Below are 25,381 nucleotides of genomic sequence, written 5' to 3' on the forward strand. Positions count from 1 at the left end.
TTATTTGTTTGCTTCCAGGCGCTGCCTCTCGGCTCTCACGGGTTTTGCCGGCGCAGCCCCGCGCAGCACGGCGCAGCCGCCCTCCCCTGTGCCGCGCCCTGGGAACTCGCGCTGAGGTAATTCGAACGCCTCGCTGCCCTGCAGAGAAAAAAAAAAAAAAAAAAAAGGTCCCCTGTCATGCCGTCGATGCCGTCCTTGGCTCCAGAGCTTCTGCCAGCGCTTACTCCGTCTGTAATAGGCACAGACAGCGCCGCTCTGGCCCGCTAGATGGCGCCGCCGGCCCCGCGGGAGCGGCCGCGCTCCGCGCGCGGCGGAGGGCGGGGCAGGGCGGGGGAGAGAGCCGGGGGTCTGCCCGCGCTTTGGGGCGCCCGCGCTTTGTGAGGCGTGGCGGCTCGTGCGGGAGGGAGGGTGGCCAAGCCACGGAGTCTCCACAGGGTTGAGGTTGGGTGGGAAATCACCTGCTCCAGCCCCTGGCTGTGAGGAATCCCAAACTCGGAGACTCCAGAACCTCTGCGGAGAGCCTGTGCTGTTCTCCAAGGCACACACCAAATCTGGGCTCTTTTGCTGTGCGGAAGACACACTTTCTGATGGTCACTCCTCAGCCCGCCGGCCAGAGTCATGGGCAACATGCAGAAAGTGGTCCAGGACAGAGAAGACTCTCCCTCAAGGCCTTTGGCTGCTTTGCTGTTCCAGGAGGCAGAAATAAAAGGTTACTTGTCAGCCATGGCTGGTTTCTGATGAAGCCTTGTCCTCAGTCCCTGGCTCATGGAGTAATGAGGTGACACTGCAGACTTGTCATCTCAGTGTCTGTGTGATCTTGTAGGAAAAAACATTTTTGCATTTTGCAGCTTCTGAAAAATAACCCCAACTAACCAAACAACAACAACAAAAAAACCCAGAACTTGATTCTGCCAAAGATCAAAATAATGTAAACCATGAAAGTTCTATTTTTATTAAAGAAGGGATCAAACCAGGAAGTTTAAAATTTTCCTCTGGATATACAGCAGACTTATGAACAAGGAATTACAAAGTTAGGAACAGCTGAGAACTGCTGAAACCCACTGGAGAAAACTAATGTTCAGTTAAGAAAAAAAAGTCTTGTTTCATTGTGTTTGTGCACTAGTGAACATAAAACTGTGTAATTTGCTCTAGTTCAAAAAATCTTTCTCAACCATAAAACTTTGCAAAAGATTCTTAAGTATTTTACAACAGTGCTGAGATTATTACATCAAGAACTTATATTTAAGTATCTTTTCATATCTCTCTTCCAAACCTGTATGTGGTAGATAGGTAGTCTTGGGAAATAGAGTGAGTTTTCTCTAGAGAATCCTACAGATACATAACCGGTTAGGTAACTGTAGTAACCGGTCCGCTTTCATTGACATGATCTCTTGATACAGCATTCACTGAAGAACTGTAATGTAATACTTTGATCTCTTTCTAACATTTAAATTTGGGACTTAATATGAAAATCAAAATAGAGGAAGAGAATGAGGGGAAGAAGAGAGAGTGCTTCTTAAGAGAATGGTTCAAAGCTGCGCCAGGAGAGGTTTAGACTGCACATTAGGAAGCGTTTCTTTATGAGAGGGTGGACAAACAGGTTTGCTAGAGAGGAATGCCCGTCAATGCCCTGAGCCCGTCAATGTTTAAGAGGCATTTGGACAATGCCCTTAACAACATGCTTTAAATTTTGGTCAGCCCTGAATTGGTCAGGCAGTTGGACTAGATGATTGATGTAGGTCACTTACAAATGAAATAGTCTATTCTATTCTTAAGGAGAGAGGGAATAGCCTACATATCGGTGGTTCTCACCACTGCCAGTAACTGGAAACAGCTGCTAAAAGTTAATGTGGACATATTTTGGAGGGTGAGAAGTGAGTTACCAATGTTCTTCTGACAATATTTGAAAAAAAGTTTATAAAAATTACATTGATTGTCTATAATTAGGGAAAATAAATGGATTCTCCAGTTTACTTAATTATGCTGAAGACTTACCGTTTTGATCTCTTCTCACTTTCCTTGTTCATCTGTGTTGACATAGATAGTATCTCCCATGGACTTGAGCTGAGTGGCTTCCACAAAAGACTTTCTGCAGTTATCTGGAAGACAGTTTTGTTGTTGTGAACAGTGCCAGAAGAAAATGGTACTGTGCAAGCGTTGGCAAGCCAGTTTATCAGAGGTTTGGGAGTCCCTGAACAGCCACAGAGGAGGAGAAAAAAGGAGAAGAAGGTACCAAGATGCAAAATAAGTTAATTTGAAAATTATTTATTAATAGAGTTCAAGTTAAGAGCCATTTCTAATAACTTTTTACCAGTGGAACATGGCATTATTTGAAACAATTATGAAAATAATGCCACATAAGTCAAGAAAGTTTTGTATATTGTGTCAGGACAGTGTAGGGCGGAGTGGCTGGGAAATACAAGATCTTAACATGTAATGATGAAGTGTTATTTAGGATTTATCTGTGTCTAAAGGTATGAAAACAGAAATGAGCCTTACAGAAACTAAAAATCTGCCCAGATTTAGCTGAACTAAAAATTTAAAAATTCTTAATAAACAGAGATTATCAGCGTGTTCTAGCTTGTCATTAAGATCATGAAGACAATAGGAAATGGACGGGAGAAATATGAGCAGAGTGTATCCAAAGCGGGTGCAATGATTTTATGGCAGTCTACACAGGAGAGGGAACTTAGCAGCAGCGCTTTGTATGAGGCTGAACAGGGCTTTAGTGCTCAGTTTTTCTCCCTTGGCTATATGGATCGGTGATGGAGATAGAAGCAGCAGAGCCCACATTTCTGATGCTCGGCACAAGTAAACCTTCTCAAAGCTTCACTGGTGTAGTGTACACATCAGCTGCTGCTCAGGGAAACAGAATTGGGCATCCTTTAAGTACAAAGATTGTATCAGGACTATAAGCAGACACAGTTAATTGATTTCTCACCCATCCTGGCACTGGGCTGGGAAGTATTCATGAGAGTGCAAGGGTAGATGGTTGCCTCGAGAGTTCATTTCAGGGGTAGTTTCTTTGTAGAAAGGCTCAATGATTTGTGCTTTCGTAGGAACTTCTGTCAATGTTCTTAAAATTTTCTTAAGAAATGCTACCTGTCCAGTTTCCATTCTGAAACATGAAAAATAAAATCCACAGAATTTTTTTCATTTAACAGAAGTTTTGTTTCCAGAAGTAGTGCTTTTCAAGTGGGGGATGCAGGAAATCTATTGGGACTGGTTTGGGTGGTTGTTTTCTGAAATAGCCTGGAGCTATTGATGTTAAAAGTAATCAACAAAAAACGATTAGTGTGTGCTGTGCCAGATTGCATAAGATATAAATTATGAATTGTACTCTGCAGAACTCAATTACTGGGAGATAATTGGTTTAGGCTTTCTCTGTGTCAGTGAGAGTCTAGAGGATCTCATCAGTCTCTAGAGTAGATCAAGTAATTGCGCCCTAATGTACCCATTTCTCTGTGTTGACCACAGTGGGGACCTTGAGTGAGTAGTTCATTTAGATATGTCTACATTTTACATGTCTGCGTTCTGTGACATGAATTCCATCCCTTTCAGGTATCTTAGATAGCTGAGCCGGTGTATGAAAGAGGTTACGTTGTCATTGCAAATAATTGTGATGAAAAATGGGCAAAATACTGTGTGAAAATGCGTTCAGAATTTGTGTAATTGTTGAAACTAATCTGAAACCATTTCCACAAAATTCGTTTGTCCTCTTAAGACACAGTAGGGTTATTTGTAGAAACGTAATGATTACAAGTTTATTGTGATAAGCAGTTTTAACACCTGGATTCAGTCTTTATGCTTTGTCCAAGTTTGAAACTTTAAAATACGTAAGTAATGAAAAAACCCTTAAAGTATAACAGGGTATACTTCTGGTTTTATAATTCTTTAAAATTCTTAAAAGACTCAAAAGACTTAAAATTATTTTTATAATTGTAATGAATGAATTTGTGTGTTACAAATTTGGTATAATTTATAAGGGCACGTGTAAACCACATGGCACAAATCTGGTCTGCTCTGTTATGTACAGCCGTTTATAAAGGTCAGCAAAAAGAAGAACAGACCTACTGATACCTTCTGAAGGCTTTAATAAACAGGTAGCAGAATATAAATTATTTAATAGAAATTGGTGCATACAGAAGTGATGGAGAGTAATAAGAAGATTAATTATTCTGTGACTTCTTTTAGCATCCATTGCTTGACAGATACCAGAAGGATGGAGAGAGAGAGGACTAAGATTTATGATCCTGGGTTCTGCATTTGCTGTCTCCAGGGGCTCATGATCTCTGGTGACACTGCTCCAGGTCTTTCTCTTGCAAGACGTTCTGTGATCATGGCTGTCTGTATTGGCCTCAGCTAAGTGCAGCCAGGAAAGTTTAGAGATAAAACCAACCACGGCCAGCAATGCCCATCCTGCTGTCTATACTAAAATTTTCCATTGCCAACAGTTTAGTCCATTATGCAGAAGTAGTGTCAGAAACAAAATATTGTAATAGAACAAGCACAGAAAACTGAAAAGACTAATTCTCAAACGGCCAACTTCATAATTTTGAGACAACAAATTGGTTGTGATTCCATAAATCCTTGTGTTTTTACTCTGGTATTTCGAACACCATCACATACCAACTCTCTGTGGCCACAGATGAAAAGTAAAACTTTTCCTTTGGCTGCAAGAAGACTAAGGATTCTGTGTTTCTGTTACTGAATTAAATTTTCCTGCCACAAAATGATCACAGTCTAGCTACAGAGGAGGTGGTGTGTCCTTCAGAAACTGCAGAAAATCAGGCATTACTTATTTATCAAAATAAGAGGAAAAATCCTACACAAATACACACATGCACAACAGTATGAACATTTATATTTGACATCAGTTCTGGGCTGTCTTTTGTTCTCCACTCTGAAGCCAATTTAAACCAAGCCATTCATAAAACCCAGTATTTTTCTAATCCCAAGCACTGAACTGACAGTGGTTTTAAGTATAGAGGACTTTCTGAAGAGAAAAGAGAAACATGCAAAAACCTGCCTTGGGCAGAAACACTGGGATTAAGCATTGAAAGGGGTGAAGGTCTCCTCTGCCCTGTGCAGTTTAAACTAGTGCAGCCCAGCCCTCTTCTGAAGAAAATTTTACTTCATATTTATCAAGGTGATTAGGAAGATATACCAGTTTATAAGAAGTACAGATTCTGCCTAATGGAGATTTTTGTGATTACTCTAGTCAAGAAAATATCCAGCTGGTTTTCTGGCATAAATACCTGCCTAGTTAGTTAAAACTGCAATTTTTAAAATGTCTTCTGACACTTCAGTCTCCTTTCTTTGACGGGATCAAAGCCTTATAGCAGAAACTGTGATTGTGAATGGAAGTGTCAGTATAACTAAACATGGCTTGCAGGATTTTTTATTAAACTGCATCCTGAATAAATTCCATAGCGATTGATATAATAGAAAGATTTTGGATGAGAAGATAAATGCAGATGGAACAAAAATTAAATGTTCTGCCAAATTACATTCTCTTCCGGTGAGTCTTCTTCAATCTATTCCTTTTCCTGTTAAGGAACATTCAGCTCTCAAATTAGATTTCTAGAATATTGAAGTGGAAAGAGATATTACATATTAAATCTGAGGATTTTTGTCAAATTACAATATCTTAGAATGTAATTTGGCGTGCAATTTTAATTTTTCTAATCATTCAAGATCTTCCATAATGTTGACAAAAACAAGAATATAGCTAAATTATGAAATAATATTTATACTTATTTCCATAGATATTATGGAAGTTTGTGCCTAGAAGGCTCCTCAAGGAGTTATTTACTTCACCCTTGTGCTCACATGTGACATGAATTTGATATATATAGTTATATAATTTCTAAGAGATATTAGCCATGTCTGTTCTTATCAACCTGTAGTGATGGAGATTCCTTGACTTGTCCCAAGTAAGGCTCTGTAATGATAAAATTAGAATGTTTTCCTTGCTGTATTTAAGTCTGTTACTCCTTTCCAACTCATATCAGACCTAGAGAAGAATTTAATTCCAATTCTTAGGGCTCAGTTTTAGTATTTAAAATTGATAATCCGGTTTCCCTCAGTCTTTTGTTTCTTAGTCTTTTGTCCAACTCCAATTATAATTTTTCCTTTTAATACTTGTTTCCTGGTCATCTGAAAACCCTAGTTAACTGAGAGGCTTTTCAAGCTTTGGTGCTCCAAACTGGATACAGAATATACAGAATCATATGCTTACTAATGCCCCCCTTTCGTACTTGTAGATGCTGACTGCAACATGATGTACAGTGTCTGTTATCCACACAGGTGAAAGCAGAATGTTTGTTTGTTTGTTTGTTTGTTTCTGCCCTCTGGAAAGTATCTAACATTAATTCAGAGCATTTTTCAAGCCCTGGGAAATGGAAGCGAAAAAAGAAAGGGGGCATGAGAGAAGGCATAAAGCTGGGAGTCAGATAAGACATCATGTTGGTATGACCACCCAAAGGTCTGCATGGAAAATGGGAGTGTGGGTGGGAGTGTTCTTAATAAGCAGCGCTGATCGCCATCGCTTTTGTTGTAGTTGTCGTGACTGTGATTCATGGGGAAGAGTGTGGCATGTGAAAACACACCTACCATCCAAATGTTCTCTCTCCCCTGTCATACAACTAATGTAGACATCTCACAAACAGAAAGGATTTTTTTTTTCCAAAATATTCTGACTTCTTAATAGGAGCAATTACACCAATTGCATTTTCAAATTAAAAAAAAAAAATCCATTGGTCTATATGTACCACACCATATAGCCTTTAGGTTCCTTTAAGTAAGGAATTTTACCCCTGTTTCTGTCCACAACCATATTTTGCTACTGCTTCCAGAAATAAGACTACTCTAGTAGAACACTTGAGCATAAACGCACACACATAAAACCCATTCCTTCTCAGGTCTCAGATGTGCAACCTGAGATATCATGTCAGTGATCACTGAGGTACATAACCACGTGGCAGGAAAGCAGGATGCATCTTGTTCCTGGAATCTCCTTAGATTAAGATAAATTCAAAATGTGGGAGATTTTACAATTTATATTTGAGACCCTTTAAATGACTCTAAACAACACACCGCATTGTTGTATACCGCTTTGCAGGAGCATTTCCTTGTGCCAAAGCATGTAAGAGTTGTTAGTTCATTAAAATCTCCACTGTATGAGTCTCATTTGAAGAACTCCAGCATCAATGAGTACTGTACTGATGCAACATGTTTTTTTCAGCACTCCAGTGGCAGAAATTCATATAGGTTACAAGTTGAAACCATAAAGTAAGATCAGGTCCATTGTAAGCTTGACTACCTGTATGTAACATATGTGTTCTTACCATGTTGCTGTTAAGACCAATCCACAGATGCTCTCCATATTCCTGTGCAAGTAAGAACAGTGCCTGGCTATATGGGTATAAAATGTCAGCAAGTTCTGAGACATTATTATTGTGTTTTTTCTGTGCTTTCTCCCAATTAATTTTGGAATGGGTGACAGAATAGCTGATGCCACCAGAATGGTCAAAAGCAAAGTCCAGCACTGACTGATCTGTAGGAATAAGGAAAAAAAAAACCACCACAAGAACAGTTAAATCCGGCAGCCACATATTTGGCTTGGGTGACTGAGTAACATCTTTCTTTACAAACCTAATTGCTAATGGAATGGAACGCCTTCTCATTGGTTGTTTTTAAGTAACAGATAACTTCAAAATAAAACAAACTTTCTGGATGAAAAAAATACATTTTCATCCTCTGAGAATTTTGAATCAGTAAATTCACAGTATCTTATATTGCAGAGGTAAACTCACCCCATCAGTCAAAACTTACACATCTACCCTGACTGTTTTCAAAATACTTTTTGAGGCTTATCAGCTTTGTGACTGTCAGGTTTATTTGGATAAATGTAAAACTTAACAGTTATGAAAATCTATAGATCATTATGAACTTAGGTAATTAAGATATTAGCTACTTAATTATACTTTTAAAAATAAAATAATTTTGCTTTCCTAAATTCTGATATTTTGTTTATCATTCCCTTTTCCAAAACTTTGCTAAGGAACACTGAGATGCAAGATGGGCCCTTAGGTTTTACTGATCCTTTACCTAAAACCAATCAACCAACCAACCAAAAGCAAAACAAAACAAAACACTGAAACTGTTCTAAAGCATGATAAACAAGAAAAGTTATTTTAATCCTTGTGTTATAAATGTCAAGATTAGCGATACAGAACTCACCACTATTCTTCTGGCGTATCTACCCTCTGCTCTTATAACACACCTCATCGTTCCATTTTCCTATGTCATCAGCACGGCCACTCTTCAGAGAAACACAAACTGTTTGAGTAAGGGAAAGAATATGAGTACATTGACATTAGAAGTTATAAAGCAAAGTACTATAACCCCCTGGGTAGTTCCACTCCTTGTTTCTTTGAATTCTGATATTGTAAGGTTTGTATTACAACTACCGTCTTGTAAATCTTCAGCTCAGTCTGTTTATTCATTTGGTTATTTTTGAGGAGACATACTTGAAAGGCACTATTATTTTCGAGAATTTCACATCTTCTGTCTTAACTGATGAGCGACTATTAATAACTTTTTGAATAAGAATGAAACGAAAATAAATGGAGGTCTTGCTTTATATTTGGCTTGCAAAGCCAGCTTTGAATAGTATTTATTCTTGGCAGAATAAGCTAAATTACGGTCCTTGACAGAGTTATCCTCAGCTCTAATTCTTAGAATTTATCTTTCAACTACACCAGATCAGGTGCTGACTGCTTAAGAACCTGGAACTTCAAGTTTATCACAACCTGCAACAGCCTACCTGCAACAGCTACCATGCAGGAATTTTAGGAACACCTCTTTTAGTGGCTCTTGACTCTAGTTTTTCAAGCTTGAGTAACTTATTAATGTTATTTCACTCCTTTGAGAGAAAAAAAACAGAAGCTTACTGGCAGAAGGGCCCAGACGTTCTGGTTTCAAGGATGTCCCTGTAATGAAATGGGAAAAAAATTAAGATGTAAAATGTTTCCCAAATGTTGAGCCAGTATAAGTGTTCAATGAGTGGAAATTATCTTAATCTCTATCAGTTTTTCATATTTACGTATTTAATGCAGAATATATTTATATCTTTGATGCAGAGAAAAAATGGATGTTCAGGTAACAGCAGATGTATCACAGGCCTACATCTCTGTCTAGGTAGATTTTTGGTAAGTGCATCTTGTACACCCTGACTGTTGCCTAAGTTAGGTGACCAAAGTTAGTCTGAATAAGTACTTGTTTCAGAAAGAAAACTAAGAGTGAAAATATTTCAATGTTGGAATATTTTCAATGTTGGAATATTTTGCACCATAATAAGAGATTCTTTAGCAACAGTTTCTTGTATCTGAACAGAAATTAAAATACTAAATAAATTTTTGCTCCAAAGTATTTTCAATTTTATTGGTATTCACTTGTTCATGAAACTTTTTTTTTCTATGAAACTACTTTGTGAAGAATCATATTTGACTGAAAATCCACCAGCTTTTGAGAAATAATTTAGATGAAAAATTTCCACATCACATGGAGTGAGAGATTGGAGCAATGTTTCTCTAAACACACAAGGCCAAGAGCTATAAAAATGTAAAAAAAAATCACCTTCGTAATTTTTTTCCATAGCAATTCGTCATAATTTTTGGGTTGGTTTTGTGTAATTACATTAAATGAAGTGACATATATGCTTGGGTAAAAAAAAACAATGTCATCTTTTAAAAATAATCTCTTCTATAGTATAATTGGTTAAAAGATTTAAAAGAAAAAATATATGTCTGTTCTGCAAGTACAAAGTGTTATGACTATTTCAGCAACTTTCAGCATACCATTATGCACTGCTGGCAAATGATGGTAATTTCTTCAGGCTATAATTTCTGCCATTCATATACTAATAATAATTAACACTGTACAGCTATCATAGACAATTTGCTAACAATTTTTAGCTGTACTAATCATGCAGGTGAGGTCTTACAAAGTAAGTTACCAGGAAAAGTATCTTCACAACATATCTTTGAGATAGATGTCTATGACTGTTACTTTTTAAGTATGAGAAGCTGAGACAATGTGCCTTGGTTATAATCAGATTATTTTGAATAATTCACTAGCAGAGAAATTATTTTATTTAGAAAAGTATCACTTTAAACATTAACCCTTACTGCTTATGTGAAGGAGCCCAGGGAGCCACCAAAGCAACAGTTCTTTTAGTCTTTCTCTGCAGAAATCTTGGGCTTTTGCTTTTCTTCTCTCACAAAAACCTATAGATACAGGTAGAACGTGATATTTACAGAATGTTACTGACTGCCTTATGTAAGCAAAATAGGAAAGCATACCATTACAATTATCATATATAATATGGATTAAAGAGTATGCTAATTAGATAACTTTACGCATCACTGATAGTGTGATAACTGCAGTGAATTCCATGAAAAAATTGTGTAAAAGCTCACTATGTTTGTGCAATAATGTGCCGTTCTCTGAAGTTAAGACACCCTATCTATTTGGTGCTCTTCTGTCTCATGAGTAGGATTCTTAGAAAAAAAATACTCTGAAGCATGAATTAGTGTTATTGCTTGTATCCCAACCCAAGGGACAACTGGAATCAGAAACAGTTTCATGAGCAAGAGGAAGAGTGATTTTTTTCACCTATTTTTTTTTTGCAGAGAAATTTTGCCTGTACTTCACAGTTCTGAACATCTCATAGTCCAGCTGCATTGCCAGTCCTTAGGGCAACACAACCGGCTTCATTCCTGTTGTGAGATATAAAAGAAAATTGAAATGCCTTTTAAAGTGATTGCACTGACATTTTTACAGTTCATGTGATTCATTTACAAAAGACTGTTTGAAATATTAAATGTAGTGTCCACTCAAAGGAGGAGCTTTGTAAAAAGAGGAAACCAGCAAGCAGAGTCCTTCATCACCTTTCCTCCCCTTTGAAAAGCTTTACAGGGGCGTGAACAACCCCTTGCCTGCCTCTTTCCCAGGCCACTCACTGCAAGGATTTCACAGCCTGTCAGCCAGGCTGGAAGGGATTTCACCCTTCCCACTCAGTTTGATTTTGCTCTTGTGAGCAATGAGAAAATAAATATTTTCATGACATCATAGAAAATCACAGAACCATGGAATCATTGAAGTTTGAAAAAACCTTTAAGATCATCAGGTCCAACCATAAAACTAGCGCTGCCAAGTCTACCACTAAACTATGTCTTTAAGCAGCATGTCTACATGTCTTTTAGTCACCTCCAGGGATGGAGACTCAGCCACTTCCCTGGGCAGCCTGTTCCAATGCCTGACAACCCTTTCTGTGAAGAAATTTTTCCTAATATACAACCTAAACCTCCTCTGGTGCAACTTGAGGCCATCTCCTCTTGTCCTATCACTCACTACTTGGGAGAAGAGACCAACACCCTCCATGCTACAACCTCCTTTCAGGTAGTTGTAGACAGCAAGAAGGTCTCCCTTCAGCCTCCTTCTCCAGGATAAACAGCCCCAGTTCCCTCAGCCACTGCTCATCAGACTTGTGCTCCAGACCCCTCACCAGCTTTGTTGCCCTCTTCTGAACTCTCTCCAGCACCTCAATGTCTTTCTTGTCATGAGGAGCCCAAAACTGAACACAGTATTCAAGGTGGGGCCTCATGGGTACTGAGCACATGTGTCAGTGACACTCCTATTTCAAAGGAATAATGTTCATATTTATCATCATGGATATGTTTTAGTAAAGTTGGGAAACAGTTTAGAATTACAATGGCAGAGTACCGGCCATTGCCGTGTACCAATTTGTGTACAGAACACCTTCACCAGTCACCCACTTGAACATCCCTTGCTCTTCTGTGTCTGAGAGACCAATCCAAAAATACTTCTCAGAGCTCAGACCAACAAGGCTGGTCAGGTAGGCTTGCTCATATCTGAAATGACAGGATTCATACGGAGATTAAGCCTAGGTTTCCCTTAGTCTGCAATTCCTCAGCATCCTAAACCATGCAAGACTAGAATGAATGGAGTCATGGAAATATGTTGCTTAACTGGCTACCAGAAGGACTAGCTTCAATAACAGGTGAAGCTGTACTATACTGAAAAACTGTTCCTTACAGAACAGGGGCAGCTGTGGTCTGTTGTTTCAGAATAAAGTACTGGAAAACATGAATGAGTGAAATATACTTAGCTAGAAAAGACATGCTGTATTTATTTTTCTCTCCAGAAAATTATACTCTTTTTTTCTGGTTTCACATTTTTTTCCAAAAAGTTCTCAACTATTTTATAAAATTCGAATAAAATTGCATCAGATATACAGTTTTTAAACTCTTTTCATGCCTGTCTTCTATGGTTGTTAGATAACCGCTGCTCCTTTTGCAAGTTTTCTTTGCTTTGGAAAATGTTACAGAGCAAAGTCCAAACAGGTAGCAGTAAAAACCGTGTCTTTCCCAGCCCCGTCAAGAACATGGGAAATACACTTGCAGTAAAAAGAGCATATGTTATAGTGCTTAAACTTCAGTGCATACTCTTAAATCAACATTTTTAATACAACCTCATGTGGTAATGTATTAATTTGAATTCCAGTGGGCTAATGGAAGTTAAGCTTAGTAAGCAACCAGTAAGAAGAGATTTAATGCATATTAGTCCCTCTTTTTTGACAATTAGTAACTGATAAATTTTAACTGATAAAAAAGTCAAAGGCACACAGCATGGAGAGTGTATTCAGAAGCAGGTGAATAAAATACTTTCTTGATCAGAACCAAAGAGAGTAATATGTGTTATAGTGAGATGCTGACTCAAGTTTCCAGATGTTTCTAGGCTAAAAGAACAGTAATTAGACGAATTAATTGATTTAACTCATCAGCGCACCTAAGAAGTCTGAGGTAGCATAGAAACTATTGAAAAGCAGAATCTTCAAAATTAGACCTAAATGCCAAGTCCCTTTTCTCTTCTATACCAGCTCAAGATTTGCTTGCTGCATCCAAAAAAGGTAAATAAAACCTGGGTTCAGTATTTGGCTGCTGCCTAGTTCCATCTAGCACAATGACTCTCAGCTCTGTCCCTGCCATGGGTTGTGCAAAATGTTACTAAGAACAGAACAGTAGTAAATAGGAAAGTAAAAAGATGGGAGAAGAAAAAAATCAATAGTATACAATAACTTGTTCAAAACGAATTCATAAAAGCAATTCAATTGTTTTGATTTGGCTTCAGTCGTGAGATTTGTCATCATCTTGCATCATGTCACATAGTTCAGAAATGATTCCCAGACTCTACTACATCTTAGATAACCACAGATGGTTGTAGAACAATATAACAAATATGCAGAAAACCACAGTAACAGCTTTAGCCTCTTTCACAAACAGTTCTGAGAGAACTCATATTGACTGAAAAAAAAAAAAAAATTACTTTATTTTAAATAAGGGAAGGTAGTGAAAATTATCACCCTGAATTTGATTCACAAACATACATAAGGGATTAAAAAAACAGTTTCATTGCCAAGTGCATCTTGTGAAAACAATGGATTTTTGGTTACACTTTCTTCTTACCTCAAGGCAGGCAGGATCAGTCTTCACCATCCCAGAAACTCCTTGTACTGGGTCTCTTCTGCAGATGTAACCAAACTTTCTATCACAGGCACTGTCTACCAAGTATCCATCCTAGGTGCAGTTTGGGAAGAGGTAAAAAATAGTGAGGCAAAACCTGTTCCCTTTAGAAATATTTTGTTTGTTTGTTTGTTTTTAAATATTACTTCAAAAAGAGAATAAATATCTGTATTTTTTAATGAATTCCAAGTATTTGTGCTTAATTGTGAGGTTATGTTAAGCTAAGCATCATGGGCAGAGTGTTAAGGTTTGCTTGGCATGTAATGTACACTCACTCAGATATGAACACTTATCTAGTTATCTCTAATTTAATTTTAAATTTAATTTAGAACAATTACATTTCAAAGTGAATAAAGATACCATTACCTGATTTGTTTCCAAGTTGCATTCACAAAAAAACCTCACCTAGAAATAGAAAAAACAAAACAAAAGACTCCCCAGAAAGAACAAATAGTGTAGTGCTACACAAATGTGGAATGATTCTACCTGTCCTGCCATAATAATGCAATTTGCTTGCCCATTGATTGCATGGTTGGTTCTCCAGGCCACCATCTGGTATATGTCACAGGAGTCCCATGACTCCAAAGTACATTTGAGTGTTGAGGTCATTCGGACCAATCCATAGCTCATCCACAGCTTCTAAGAACAGAAATTCACCCATGTTAGTACCCAAGTTGAAACAGTCCATAGGAGCAAGATTTTATGGAGATGAGCTGAACTTGCCATGTTACAATACACATTCATCTAGATTAAATGACATTGGAGCTTATTTTAAGATCTAATTCACATTCTTCTTTCGAGAAGTTAAAAAATGAAATGCCAGAAGGAAATCAGATTCCTCAACTTTATCAGTAAAAGTCCATTACTGTATCTACATCTACAAGGTGTCTGAGGCAGATAATCAGCTCAAGTACTGAAGTAACTGGAGCTGTTATTTCTCTCAAGTGATTTCAAGCAGTGTAAAACAAATGAAAATCAACATGAAAAGAATGAAAAGAAAATTAAGAGACCACTGATGATTCCTCTTGTGGTTTTTTGGTGTTTTTTTCTTTTTATATTAAAAAAAAATATATTTCTAGTAATATAATTCTTCATTTTTACCAAACACTGCCCTGCAGAAATACTCACTGTAGCCAGGCTGAGACAGTATGAAGCCATGCTTCTCAGGGTTGTGGATACTGGCCAGATTGCCATTGCTCTCATTGCCAGAAATTAGGGCTTCTCTCCACTCTCTGGGGTCTCTCTGGACCATGAAACAGTGACGTCCATAGGGCAACCATCCTTCTGGGCATTTAACGGGCTCTGTATCCCCTGAAAATCAATGCATATTTCAAGTTTTTAAACAGTGCAAACTGAAGTCTAGAATAACTGCAATTACATTTGAAATTAGTTAACTAATTAGAATGAAAATGGAGTGGATATAAATAAGCAGCACTTCTATTCATTCCTCATACACATAAAACATTTTAGTCTGTTCGCAGTTCTGCACTGTACTTTTGCAGAAAACATACTGCATTTAAACAAAAGAGGAAAATAATGAAGCCATTGGTTACTGGGCTTCCCTAGTGTGAAATATTCACTTTTTTGGCAGAGGAATATTTTGGAATTCCATGTATAGTGTTTTCACACAATATAGCCCACCTAATCATGTTCTGCATATTTTGAAAAGGCATTATTACCACAGCACAAGTAATTCTCTGCACACGTGGCTTTCCATACTAAGTCTCATTAAATAAATCCAAGAAAAGTGTAGTAGAAAAGTGGTCTGAAGGAACTTGCTCTTTTTTTCCACCTTTCTAGGTTACAGGCAATCCTACTGAGAAGGTGGTTTGAGCCTGTTGGTGCCATCTTTCCAAGCCTTCAGTGATAAACCTTGGTGTTTTCATTAGAATGCACTGCATGAAGAGTGAAGCAGCTCAGACTTTATTTTCACATCCATGCAGTCCATCATACTTTTGTGATAGTGTATATACCATGTGATAGTGGGTGGCTTGGACTGGTGACTCTGGGATTGTGAATAACAACATGACATACAAATTGCTTGTCTGGTTACTGGGTTCCAGGAACATTTCCAGTATTTAAATATATTTGGTTAAAAAAACCCCAGTATGCTTTCTTCTGTGCCACTCATCAAAGCAGAAGAATGAGTGACAACGCTTTTACAATGCTTTTTAAAAAATGTTATATAATTGTATTGTAAGGAGCCACGAAATTTCATTTTAGTAACACAATTCTGTCTTTGTCAAAGGGTTTTTATTTGCTTGACATACCTGATGAAGGATGAAAGGATCCAGTGTGGAGTTTTCCTTTCTACAGATATAGCCAACTTTCAATTCACATGGCTGGTTTTCCCATTTAGCATCTCTTCTGGGATTTAGTACTGCACAGAGTTTCTCAGGCTTAGGGCTTCCTTCATAGAATAAGAAACAAATAATTTTTATGTAGCACAGGTTTTATGTCAGCAGCTGAAAGAACAATTTACTTCTAGTCTTTTCATGTGTCAATTACAGACCCATGACTTCATTGCTACAGTTATTTTTCTGCCAGGTATAAGGAAATGTGATCTAAAAGTACCCTTCAAAACATTTCTTCAGATGCTTGTTGCATAACTCACACATTCTGCCATATTTGATTGAAGAATAGTGGTCTCAAAAATAAGACATTCCTATAAGTTTGTGAAAATGGTTGGCTTGCACAGAAGAGAGACTAAACTTTGAGCCTGCACTGATGGAAAGGCTGCAGCAAGTCCTTTCCTTACCTTGTCCCCATCCATTAAGGAATATGTAGTTCACAACCAGTTGCAGAATAAATTATATTGTTACCCAGTCAGCAGATGCTGGGCTGGAGTCCAGACATCGAAGGGGAACCTGGTGCTGCTGCAGTTGTGATGCCACACAGAGACTGTAGAAAATCAGAGTTCATAGTTTCATACCTCATGAAACATCTAGTTTTATACACAATTTCTTGTCAGGACCCAATGATGCTAATAGGACTAAGTAATGAGCTTAAAACACTCAGTTACATTTGTGAAAAGCGAGGACACAGTTTGAGCTAATATTTTTGGGCAGGAACACGGTAAGGGAGCATCTTAACGTAGTTCATATTCAGACAAAGAATTTTACAGACATGAAGAGTGTTCTTCAGAGCAAGAATCATCAGCTGCTAACAATAAAGAGGAATTTCAAAACCTGAAAATTAGAGTTCTAGTTCATCATTTTAAAGCTAAACCAATCTCAGTAAATGAATATTATTTGTTAAAAATATGAGACAAAAGTGAAATGCCACTGATCTGTGGGATATGTTGTCTGGCAGTTGAGTAGGGAGTGGTGGGAACCTAGATTGGACAAAACCTGACAGGGTAGGCTTCCTCTGTATAGGAGCATGTTAAATGGGTTCTTGTTTCCAGAGCTTTGTTTAGCAGAGCACAAAAATAATAATATGGAATTCCTAAAATAAAATATAAGGCACATCTTTTGGATGAGGCATAACAAATCACATGTCAAAACAAACTTCCTCATTTCCACAACACCCTTGTAGTGAAATCTTCCTTTCTATGTCAGGTTCTGGTTGAGCAACTTTCAGCGGTGTGCTGGAACAAAAAAGTTCAACGCATGCCCTTTGGAAAGGTCCTTTCTGCGTGTCCCTTTGTCAACTGGCTGCAGGTTTGCTCCTTGCTGTGAGCACAGCCTCCTCACACGTCCTCGCACTTGCTGTGTGTCCTTCCCATGCCTGCCTCTGCAACCAGCCCCCCGGGAAGTTCTCCAGAGCAATCGTCCTTGGGGAACAGGCAGTGTTTTCCTTTTCTCAGGAAGGTCCACAGCACGATGACCTTTTTTTTTTCTTTTTCCCCTCCTCCCAAAAGATACAACCGGAAATGTCTAGATTAACTCATCCTAACAGTCATCATGTGGGGATACAGGAACTCCAGGGGTGCGGGCTGCTTGACCTGACAGCCAGCTGCTCCTCTTCTCTGCAAGGCTTAAGGAATTTGACCAGATTGCAGAAGGTAGAAAAACATCTACCAGACTCAGCAATTCTGGGCTTTCCCTTCCCTTCATTCTCTGTGCCAGACAGAAACAGGTGTCACCTTTGAGACTTAGGGAAGGCCAAAGGAGGAAATATGTGTGCATTTTTCAGCAACTTTCAAAGATAAACTGCCAATGTGATGAACTCTATTTACAGTCTCTCTTGACTATTGAATATTAAAGAGGAGAGAAGAAAAGTGAAAAGCATGAAAAGTGAAAACCGTAAAAAGTGAAGGGGAAGGCTTTGCAAGACTGAAGCTCACTGACAGCTGAGTCCTTGCAGGGAGATGCGGGGTTTGATAATCCTTGTGAGAGCTGAAGAGACACAGAGGTTTGATAATAACTCACTTGAAGGCATTCCTAGTATGCTGCAGCTTGACTAGTGATTTTCACTTTATCTACTTCTGATAGAGGAGTTTATTTCACTCTTCTGCTTGAAACTCCTTGTGATACAGCCTAAGAAGAAAAGCACCTTTCTCAGCTTTTTAATCTCATGTGTCTCATAAGCCTATCATCTCCATTTCCTTGTCTTCATAGGGAATACTACAAGATTTTAGTTACTATGCATTCAGCATTCTGGTAGGAAATATTAATTCCAAAAACTGTTAAAAAACCCGATTACTACCTGGCTCCCAGTTAACGTATCTGAAGGGAATGCCACTGCTCCACTGCCAGCGCTGTTGAGATTCAGACTGTTAAACCCAATCCAGAGGGAGGATCTCTTGCTGTCAATCAAATCTAGGTAAGCAAAAGAGTTGAATTCTAATGAGATTTGTTAGGAAGTGCACTGCATTTTCAAACTTCAGAGGAAGATAATAAATCTCTGCTTAGTGATTTCCAAGCTCAGTACAGATTCCATGTTTACTGGTAATAAACTCAGAGAATGTATTCTATACATAAAGGGTAGAGAATGGCAAAAGGCTGTTTTGCATATTAGTTTATCTGAATTTAATGCTATTCTACAGTTATATGTAAGCAATAAGCTTTGAAAACTGAAACACTGAATTGCTATTTTTAATATTTATGTTACAACTTTTCTTGATTGTGATGCGATTGATACAGGGCCTTTGTTCTACTCTCTATGCATATATCCAAAAAGTCTTTCGATTTTCAATCGTGTTTTGTATAAAATTTGTATGGTATTTCCAGAAATCTATTTCATTAGATATAATGATTTCTTAACACAAAAGTTATAAAATCACTGCCTCCTATAATGACATTCCTTCTTGTAAGGTCCCTTTCTGTGACCTTGCTGGTATTTTCTGAGTTTGAGCCAACCGTCACTTAATTAGCTGGAAATTCTTAACTTTCTTTGAAAAAATAATAATCATAGAAATAGTATCAAATGACAGTTCCACAACTTATGAAAGTTCCACCTATAAAAAGCTTAATTTACAGCAATTGTGCTGTTTCTCTAGTAGTACATATACCGTTTTTATATCAGCTATTAATTGTAATGTGATTAAAGCACTGAAACATTTGTAATCAGTCAAAAAACCTATTTGACACTCTTTACTGAGTCTTGCTTATTAGTTCACCTCTCAGATACATTTGTTCATGTATCTCTGTGATACTTAATTCTGCATTCTGCTGCTGGAAGCTCTTCCTTGCTTGGTGCAATGTGAGAGCTGACTGGTAGTTTATCTGGTAGTAGGTTCCTGTCAAAGGCTCTGTACTCCAAAATGTGTCCTTGTCTGTGTGAGAGAAAGGCAATTTAGCATTGCAGTTTGTTATAAATATCTTACACAAAATGTTATGAGAAAATTTAACTGCAAGCTTACTTGTGAAATGAGATTCTGGAGCAAATAAGGCTCAGACCTCCAAAACCTGTATTCTTCCATTAGCTTGATCTTTGTTATGTAAATAAGCCGGTTGCCATTGACATTAGCAGAGATGGACCTTTCATCCTTTATTTTCACTTTACTCTATGAAATCTGATGATTTCCAGGTTAAAAAAAAATAGTGTAAAGAGATCAACAAAGCAAAACTGAACCTTGCTCATTATCCACCCTGAAAGCTCGTTCAGCAGCTCATAAGGCTATGCCTGAGTTAATACTTGGCTGCAGTACAACGGAAATGCCAACATTTCCAATGATTGAGAGTTTAGGTTTTTTGCAATGATACAATTGAGGGGCTGGAGCGAATTCAGAGAAGGGCAACGAAGCTGGTGAGGGGTCTGGAGCACAAGTCTGATGAGGAGCAGTTGAGGGAACTGGGGCTGTTCAGCCTGGAGAAAATGAGGCTGAGGGGAGACCTTATCGCTGCCTACAACTACCTGAAAGGAGGTTGTAGCATGGAGGGTGCTGGTCTCTTCTCCCAAGTAGTGAGTGAGAGGATGAGAAGAAATGGCCTTAAGTTATGCAAGGGGAGGTTTAGACTGGATATTGGGAAAAATTTCTTCATGGAAAGGGTTGTCAAGCATTGGAATAGGCTGCCCAGGGAAGATGATTTTATGCTGAATGTTGTCATATTTAAAGCATACTGTTCTTTTCCTGGATGTTACCTACTGACAGACATACCGAGACAACTTTCAGTCTGACTGTAGACGCACAGGAAGCATTTTTGTTTCTTCTGTAGGGAACGTTATGGCATGGCAGAGACATTTTTGAGTAAAATCAAGTCATTAGAAGGTTTTTCCCTTCCACACTACTAACAGCATCTCCGTATTGATATATTTACCTAACAATGTTGTGTTACAGCATCTACGTCAGCATCTGGGACTTACTGCCAGTTGGACAGAACCCACAGAGATGGTCCGTGTTGAAGTCAGGGGCTGTTGCACAGCAGAGCAAGCCGTCTGAGCGGCCGCTGTGCACCCAGCCTGCCGCTTCCCGCTCAGCTGGAAGGGGAGGGCACGCGGAGCTCCGTTGTCACGTCCTAACAGTGCGAACACAGCTGAGCGGGCAAAAGAGAAATTATAATACGGGTACAGAACTCTGGGAAACCCAGTTCTCCACGTACCTGTACTCTTCATGAGGCTATGTGGAGGAAGTGTTGCAAGTGTTATGCTGGTGTAACTGGGGACATACTGTCACCAGCAGTGTCTTCCAAGGAAGTTCTGGGTAGATCTTGCAGTTTACCATTTACTTACGATATCACCAGGTGTAACAACTGGAAACAGAGCAGCTTCAGACTGTAGCCAGCTATGAAAGAACTGTAGTGGGTTTTGTCTCACATATTTTAATATATTTTTCTAAAAATAGCATTATTTTGCTTATCATGTAGCTTAACATCTCATCATTCATTAAAAATAAATCATTGATTTAATTGTTAAATGTTGTGGGATTTTTGACATCTGAAATTTCATCAAGCAATTGAATAGTAACGTCCATGGAATTATTTCCTTACATTTAATATTGACATTGTTGAATATTGTTTAATTTTGTTTAATATTGACATTATTGAAACTGTAAATCTGAGTCACTTTTGCAAAGATCAAACAGCAGTTTCAAGACTTCTATTTCCTTCTGGGAAAGAAAAATAAGTGCAGCTCATGTAAATACAATACAGAGGAATAAGAGCACGTAAAATACATTATGACATCTTCAAAAATGTCATCGCTATAATGGAATTTTCATGAGCATAGTGGATTTTATTTTCTAATATTGACATATTAAATGTAACCATTTTTGCCTTTCATCCAACAATACTAATATAATTTCACTAGTACTGGTATACCGTTAAATAAAGTGCTTTGATTAACACTAACAATTAACAATAGCCTAAATCGACCTTTGCTTTAGAAGTAAAGAAAAAAAATGCACATTTTTTGCATATACTGCATTCTGCCTAAAGCTAAGCAGCTGCACATCTCCACGATGGAGAAACTCAGGCCTGAGTACGTGAACTAATCATCCTGCAGTCCACCACTGCCCGAGGTGGAACAGCTGGCGTTAGACTAAGAGGAGCAGAAATCAAAGGACCCTGTCTCTGATGGCAAACAAGCGAGTACAAGACACCATCAAGATTAACCTTTAAACTTTACCTTCATGGCCTTGAGAACACAAATCATTCATGGTTCCATAGATCTTCCATTAATGTATCATCACTGATCCCGTGCTCAACACAATATTGTCGTCTTTTCTTTTGCCAGCACTGAGAAATAAATCTTCCCCTTGGACTGACAAGGTTGCATTTCTGCAGTTTCATTTCTGGAGTTCACTCTCATTGTTGCAGGGGTACAGAGAAATTTCAGTCTGGATTTACTTGTAGGGCATGGGTGCTCCCAAACAATGTGCAAATGCCACGTTCATCACCTGGTGGTCTGGCACCCACCTGGGTTTTTGTAACTCGTTTTTTTGTTGCAAACAGCTGTTGTGACTGCATAAGAACTCTGAGCAATTAAACAGAGCTTAGTATCCTCATTGTATACTAAAAATAATTCATTGTCTGTAAAACAAAATAATCAGAATTAATGTATTTATGGTGTGCACATGGTGAGGGGAGCTTGTGAGGAGAGAGATGTGCTGTCGACTCTATGCTGATCTGACTCATGTCAGGAAACTGTAAATCTGAGTCACTTTTGCAAAGATCAAACAGCAGTTTCAAGACTTTTATTTCCTTCTGGGAAAGAAAAATAAGTGCAACTCATGTAAATACAATACAGAGGAATAAGAGCACGTAAAATACATTATGACATCTTCAAAAATGTCATCGCTGTAATGGAATTTTCATGAGCATAGTGGATTTTATTTTCTAAATCTCTCCTGAAATACACATTTCTTTCAAGATTTCCAGAAGAGAACTTACTGAAGATTTGGAAGTTTGCCATTGTTTCATGCACTATATATTTAGCTCACGTTACATACATCTCCATGGGGCTGCATTTGTGCTTAATACAGTTAGTGAGTGAGCCACCTGTGACTCTTTCTCCTCCTGTAACCGGAATGTTCTGTTATGGTTTGTTTTTTGTGGTTTTTCGTGTTTGTGGTTTTTGTTGTTGTTGTTGTGGTTGTTTTTGGTTTTTTAGAATAAAAAACTGTGGAACATTGATTTATTATCTTTCCATGTTCCAGTATCCTTTTGTTAGTACGTCTATTACGAGAAGTCAACATAATTCACACAATCAAAGCACAAACATTCTTACAAGAACAAACACCAGGCAGTATATAGAAATAAAGAACCTACAGGTGTGTTCTTGCGTGCCTGTGCTTTGTTATGGAAAGGCAGCATGTAAAAGTTGAACAAGCCAGCTAATGCTTTTAAACAATTATGGGCAGCCTGACTGAGTACTCCATGAAGACAAGCTGGCGCTGCTGTGGTTGTACTGCCAACATGTAAAGCGGGTCACTCAGTGCTGGGCATCGGTCTGAACACAGCTCCCTGCTTTTCAAAACTTCGAGTAGCCTACAGCTCCTGCTGGATTTGGGTCATGAGGCAGTGAAATTTGAACTACTGGGAATGTTCTAGGATTTATGGGACAGGAGGACAAGGCTTTGCCCTTCAGTTCTCTGTGCCTGAAACCCCTACCTGGAAACAGGGATGTAGCATCAACCCCGTTTCTATTTGAGAGAATAACCACGTAAGTGACAATGAGACTCCCTTCCAAACACAAAAGTAAATTGGTAGAACAAGGACAGCATGTTAGGGCACAGCCAATGTTGAGTAGTGAACAGAGCAGAAAGTGTCTGGGAAATTCTGGGAAGCTCTGACAGGAAGAACAGTTCTTGTTAGGTTACCTGTATTTAATGCTTGAGCTCTCCCAAGAAGGCTCTGTATTACCTTGACCAGCTTAGTAACCTATGGAAGTTTCACTTCTACAAGTCTAAATTTAGAGCTAAGGCCTAGTTTCTTCTTTCCCTGTACATTTAGACAGGTCGTAAACCCTATTAAATATTTTGTTTATTTCTGGTAACTAAGTGTTTAGTGTAGTGCCCTAAGTTTCAACTATTGCCTCTTGTAGTATTTTTGGGTCTCAGGAGCTCTTGTTGGAAACTGTGAGGGTCGTGCTTGGGATATCACATGGGTCTGGACCTCAGCTCACAGAGCAGAGGTGAGACTCTTTTTGCACAGGCTAGTGCTAGCACAGCTCACACGGCACAGTGTCTGCTTTCAGAAGCTGTGATTTGTACCCCACTCCTCCACAAATCTAATGAATTGAAGGATAAAGGAAAAATGTCCTTGAACGCTATCACCATCGTTACATCAAAAGGGAACTGTGATCTGTCCTCGGTCAACTTCAGAGCCTTAACTATACCTTTCATAATTACTTTGAAAGCCGCAGTGGTTATTCCAGGGCAGTTCTCTGACCTTTTAAATATTTTTTTTTCATCAGCATCTGCTCAGCCCCAGTATTACATCTCACATTAATCCAAAAGCTCCATCTCACCCCACACAACCTCATCCTAAGGCTAGGAGGTACACATACAGCACCCTATTTAATTATTTTGTCTTTTTAATTTTTTCTAACTCAGTCATACATGCAGACAAGAACTATGGAGCACACTGTGAAGTCCATGTACTTCACAAGGCAGACAAAACCAATAAATTGTATCCAAAAGGAAATCTCTATCCACATACACGGCTCTGTCCTGATTTCTGATTCACAGCTTTACCCCATCTTGACTCTTCCAGTTTTTAAAAGTGAACTAATATCTCTGTATCTGCATCTTTTTTAAACTTCTATGCACCACTCCAGTTAAGATGAATATGAAATCCAGGGTAGTCAAGCTGTGTGAAAATCTTGAAGAGCATGAGACACAAGCAAGATAACAAAAATGCCCACTTTCACATCCACTTTTGCAGGGGATAAAAAACAAAGACTCACCAAGTGTCTGAAAAGCAGTATGAACAGAAGAGAGGAAAACTAAGACTGTAGAAAAAGTCAAGTGTTTCATTTCTTCTTATTCACAAAGAGATGACATGAAATTAGTTGCTGCAGTAGAAGTCCTTAAGGAACTAGTTTGCGCTGGCTCCTTCTCAGTTTTGGAATTTCAGTTGAAAGAGAAAACTCTGGGCTCTAAATAAGGAAATGTCCTGTCACATGTGGTATTTTGAAATCTATAAATAATTACAAAATTCAAACTTTGCATCTCAAAGTGAAGTTTCCTTCCATTTGAATGCAAGTGGCAAAGTATGTAGACTTCAACATCATTCCTCTGAAATATTTTTAAGTTTCTTTGTTCTGCTCTGGGATTTTAAAGCACTGACCCTCAAAGACAAAGAAGCCAGGTGTGCACTTTAAATGGATGTACTTTAAATCTCATACATACGTATCTGGTAAACTCAGAAAAAAAAAGAAAATTTCTTGCCAGATAGGTCCTCACTACTACAAAAGATATATTCGTTTAATTTGATGCACCAAGCAATTTCAACTACTTCAATGTGAAAAATTAACCCAGATTGGACAACTTAATTTTGCTTCATATTTTGACAAAATGCGCACTATGTATACACTTGGCTTTTATCTTCTCCAATTTATCAACTAGTAACACTACTGGGCTGTTATTTCATGTGAATTTGTCTCAGGAAAATAAATACAAATTAGCCAAATCTTTACACATCTTTCTGTTAATCAGTGATTTTGACAACAAAACTGCCTTTCAAAATTATTTAATCCATAAAGTACAAATGAATGTTAATACTTAATAAATCTTTCTTTGTATCAAGTATAAATGCAACAAGCAAAGAGAAATATTCCCAAACATTGCAAATGAGCTGCAGCCCTTTAAATGGGAATCAGCTTCAACTATGATGCAAAATCATCTCTTTGTTTTGAAGGAAAAGGAAGAAAGATATTACAGTGAA

General features: G+C 38.2%; 1 pseudogene; it reads right to left on the reverse strand.

The window, feature by feature from the left end:
• On the reverse strand, nt 1-24,471 carry LOC135984976 (macrophage mannose receptor 1-like; annotated as a pseudogene).
• Nucleotides 24,472-25,381: the final 910 nt, after the last annotated feature.

This window comes from Caloenas nicobarica, chromosome 2 (assembly GCF_036013445.1).
Source record: "Caloenas nicobarica isolate bCalNic1 chromosome 2, bCalNic1.hap1, whole genome shotgun sequence".
NCBI lineage: Eukaryota > Metazoa > Chordata > Aves > Columbiformes > Columbidae > Caloenas > Caloenas nicobarica.